Source organism: Lathyrus oleraceus, chromosome 5 (genome assembly GCF_024323335.1).
Source record: "Lathyrus oleraceus cultivar Zhongwan6 chromosome 5, CAAS_Psat_ZW6_1.0, whole genome shotgun sequence".
In the NCBI taxonomy this organism is placed as follows: Eukaryota; Viridiplantae; Streptophyta; class Magnoliopsida; order Fabales; family Fabaceae; genus Lathyrus; species Lathyrus oleraceus.
Window position 1 is genome coordinate 351101548 of NC_066583.1, and position 4585 is coordinate 351106132.

The window sequence follows — 4585 nt, forward strand, 5'->3', positions numbered from 1 at the left end:
TTCTGACTTTTAAAAAATACAAAAATATTTTCATAGCATCTATGGATCATGATAAGTCAATGAAAAATAGTCTCAACAATTTCTTGTTTGTTTTGAGATTATCTGAGATTTTAATTCATATTATGCTATTTTTAATTGTTTTTAATTGATTTTAATTACTTTCTGACTTTAAAAATTTATGAGAAAATTAGTCAAAATTTGTTTGACTATGTTGAACCTATGAGAATTTAATTGGACCCCCCTCCCTTTCATCTTCATCCCTTTCTTTCCATCAATGGCCAATGAGTTAAAGTCTTGAGGTTGGTCTTGACAAATGGAAGTTTAATCTTCTTTGATCCAAACCAAACTCAACTTGATCCATGATCAAGTGAGTTATTTTGTGTCAAGGATAGGTTACTTCTTGGTCAAGCAAATAACCAAAAGTCAATACAAGGCTCTTCCCCTTTTGTTTGGCATGACAAGTTTATGGAGCTTGGCTTACTAGTCATGATCTCTAACTTGTGTTCTTTGCCTATATTCTTATTGACCGGCCTTAGATAGGTGTGACTACTACATTAGTCCACTTACGATTGCTTAACATAGCGCTACATTGCCTTATGACAAGCTAACATAACCTTACTAACTACTAACTTTAATTTGAGCTTTTAAATTCTTGTCATTTACTTTTAAGGTCATTTATTTCTTGCTCATTATTCATCTTGCTTTTCATCTTTGCTCACTTAAGCACATATTTAATGTTTATCTCATTTTTCTTTTGCTCATTTGAGCCCATTATTGTATATAAATATATTGTTATTTTGTGTTGTTTGTGTTTGTTTTGATGTGAACAAAAATGCAAAAGGAGAAAGGACTTAGAATTAGGATTTTCTAGTCAGATTGTTGTTGTTAGATTTTTTTCTTAGGCAGTTTCCTACTTTGGAAAAGTAATAGATTCTCCACATCAGGGACTATTGCAATTATTGTTTAAGTATCTGAATTTGATTGTAACGGTGTACTGGATTGCCAAAGCATGACGACATTGTTTAATTTGAAGAATCAGTATTCATTCCAAGTTCTCGATTTATATTCCAGGTTTTATTTTAATTGCCATTTTAATTACTTATTCCTTATTGTATACTTAATTATCTGAATATCATGTCTGTTGTCGGATCCATGTCTGACTAAACCCCTAGGCATCGGTATGTAAAGACCGTCAAAACAACGAGATTCGTAAATAATTGGTCTTGGATTTTATAAAATATAATTTTCCGATTTTAATTTCTTGTTTTATTCACAACTGTTTTTCGAACGAGAGTACAAAGCAAACAAAGGTTACGGTCAATAAGAACAAGAGTTTGAGATTTTAACCGGATAGTTGAAACTAGGCATTAATCCTAAACACATCGAGAGCGCTTTAGGATTAATTAGACTTTATTCATATTCAAAAATTACTTTTAAATTCATAATGAGATCGCAAGAGCCAAGCATTCGGGTTTAAGAGTATGGTCAGAGTCAATAAGAACGAGTCTGTGAGACAAGGTCCTTTTTATAAATAATTTCTACTGAAGAATATTTTGATCTTTAAGATTACACCAACTATCTATCGAATCCCCGAAGTTTGATGTGTTACATACTGATATCCCTTTATTAAATATCTTTATTAATATTTTGTGCACGTTATAGTTATTTCTCTTCATCCGTCCACTCTTAGAAAGATCCTCAACCTTAGATTTACATAGTAATATTAGATAACGACACGTTCGATTATTAGCGCTTTTGGGTTCGATAATCTTTAAAACTACGCGATACGACTGTGTACTTGCAGTTATGATTCCCATAGACTTACTAAGTCATGCGAACAAGTTTTTGGCGCCGTTTTCGGGGACTAATTTAGTCGATATCGTAACTCTAGTGTTTCCTAATATAGACTAAGGAAAACAATTCTATTTCCCTTTCTAAGTTGTCAAATGTATGCCAAGTACTCGCTCTTAAGGCGAGAAATTAAAGCTATTGTTTGACGAACCTGAGCGTTATCTAAGATTAGAATGCCGGATACGAGACCTGATACGAGAACATCGTATCAAGCTAAATCTTCCCGATCCTAATATCCCTCTTTCTGAACCAGTTATACAACCATAGATGGTCGAAGGACCGCAAAACCGTCCTCTTAAGTACTATGCCATCCCTTCGCAGAATGAACCACATAACAACATCGCTGCCCCTGCCATCAAGGCAAATAATTTCGAGCTTAAACCTTCGTTGTTGTTAGTCGTACAACAAAACCAATTTTCAGGTAGTCCCACGGAGGACCCGAACCTACATTTGTCAGTGTTTTTGCAATACGCAGACACAGTGAAAGTGAATGGTGTCAGCGTCGAAGCTATAAGATTATGTCTTTTTCCTTTCTCATTAAGAGATAGAGCTAGAGCTTGGCTCCAGTCTCTACCATCCAACTTTGTCACTACGTGGAACAAGTTGAAGAAAGTTTTCTTAGCACGATATTTACCACCTAGTAAGACGGCTATGCTAAGAGCCCAAATAAAAGGGTTTAAACAAAAAGATAACGAAACATTTTTTGAAGCTTGGGAGAGATACAAAGACATGATGAGGCTTTGTCCATATCACGGTCTAGAAGAGTGGTTGATCATCCATACCTTTTACAATGGTCTCTTGTACAACACAAGATTGATAATAGACGTCGCCGCAGGTGGCGCACTGATGGATAAACCCTACAATGAGGCCTATCAACTTATCAAAAGTATGGCCCATAATCATTAGCAGTGGAGAAGCGAAAGAACCTCCATAGAGAAACCTCCAACGAAAGGAGGTATGCACAAAGTAAGTAGTCTTGACCATGTCAATGCTAAGGTAGACGCTCTTACTCCAAAGATAGACAGCTTGACCATAACACCCGCAGCCACCGCGGCTGCCGCATCACCAAACTGCGACATATGCGGAATTCCTGGGCATGCTTCCCCTGAATGTCAACTTTTGACAGGAGTCTCCACAGACCAGGTGAACTATGCTCAAGGAAACCCTTACTCAAACACCTATAACCTAGGTTGGAAGAACCATCCTAACTTTTCATACAAAAACAATAATGCATTGTATGCACCTAACCAGGCACCTATTGTACCACCAGGATGTCACAAAGCTGCCACAAATACTCAAAACGCTCCTAGGAAGTCAAACCTTGAAATAATGATGGAAAACTTCATAACTACCCAAGCCCAAACAAATAAGGATTTCCTAAATCAAAACATACACACTAGTGAGCAAATCAAGCAGCTAGCAAATAAGGTAGACGCTTTAGCCACCCATAACAAAATGTTGGAAACACAAATTTCATAAGTGGCTCAACAACAAGCACCTACTGCTGCTGATGCAGGCATATTTCCTGGACAACCGCGACCAAACCCGAAAGGTCATGCAAATGCTATTATACTACGAAGTGGGACAGAACTAGACGAACCGACCGACCCTAGGATTCAAAACCCAACCATGCACCAAGACCTTGGTAAGGTAACTAAGAAAGAAGACGAACTAGAGGAAGATAAAAGCGAAGAGGCCGTAGAGAAAGAAGAACCTTATGTGCCTCCACCACCATATAAACCTCCAATCCCCTATCCTCAAAGACTCGTTAAATCTAAAAGTATAAGGCAATTTAAAAAATTTGTAGAGCTTCTAAAAGAATTGAATATCACAATACCCTTTACGAAAGTTATCACTCAAAAATGCCTTCATTTGCTAAGTTTCTCAAGGAAATCTTATCTAACAAGAAGAAGATAGAGGATAACGAAACCGTTATACTTACTGTTGAGTGTAGCACCATAATACAAAACAATATGCCTCCTAAGCTGAAAGACACAAAGAGTTTCTCCATACCCTATGTAATCGAAAAGTTTGTCATAGACAAATCACTATGCGAATTAGGAGCCAGTATTAGCTTAATGCCCTTGTCCATATGCGAAAGGCTTAAAATGGGAGAACTAAGACCTACTAGGATGTTCGTACAACTTACGGATCATTCTGTTAAATTTCTCGTAGGTATGTTAGAAAACGTTCTGGTACGCATAGGTCAATTCTATATTCCTACTGATTTCATAATCATGGATATAAAAGAGGATTCCAACATGCCTATCATATTAGGAAGACCATTCCTAGCCACTTCCGGAGCTATTATAGATGTTAAAAAAGGCAAGCTAACCTTTGAAGTTGGTGAGGAAAAAGTCAAATTTAATTTGACGCAATTCTTAAAGGCACCAGCTATAGACGATACATGTTGTCTACTAGATGTTATCGACGAATGTATAAGAGAAATGGAGAATGAACAAACATCATACTCCGAAATACTGAAAATTCCAAGGCCTACTACTTTTGAAGATGAAAATTGGAGTAAGGAATACCAAGATGACAGCCTAAGCGAATGCCTAGCGTTAATGCCCGATCATATGCCTTGCCCAAAGAAACCAACCCTAGAACTTAAAACGCTACCCAAAAATCTAAGGTATGAATTCCTAGACACTGAACTCGAGCGACCTGTAATAGTCAATGCAGACTTAGGGCAGATAGAGACCGAAAAGCTTCTACACGTTTTAAGAAAATA

The 4585-nt window shown here is 37.0% G+C and overlaps 1 non-coding gene across 1 annotated transcript; it reads right to left on the reverse strand.

The window, feature by feature from the left end:
* Positions 1-2502: 2502 nt before the first annotated feature.
* LOC127088952 (small nucleolar RNA R71) lies at positions 2503-2609 on the reverse strand. The gene has a single exon (XR_007790745.1). It is a non-coding gene; the product is annotated as a small nucleolar RNA R71 (small nucleolar RNA).
* Positions 2610-4585: the final 1976 nt, after the last annotated feature.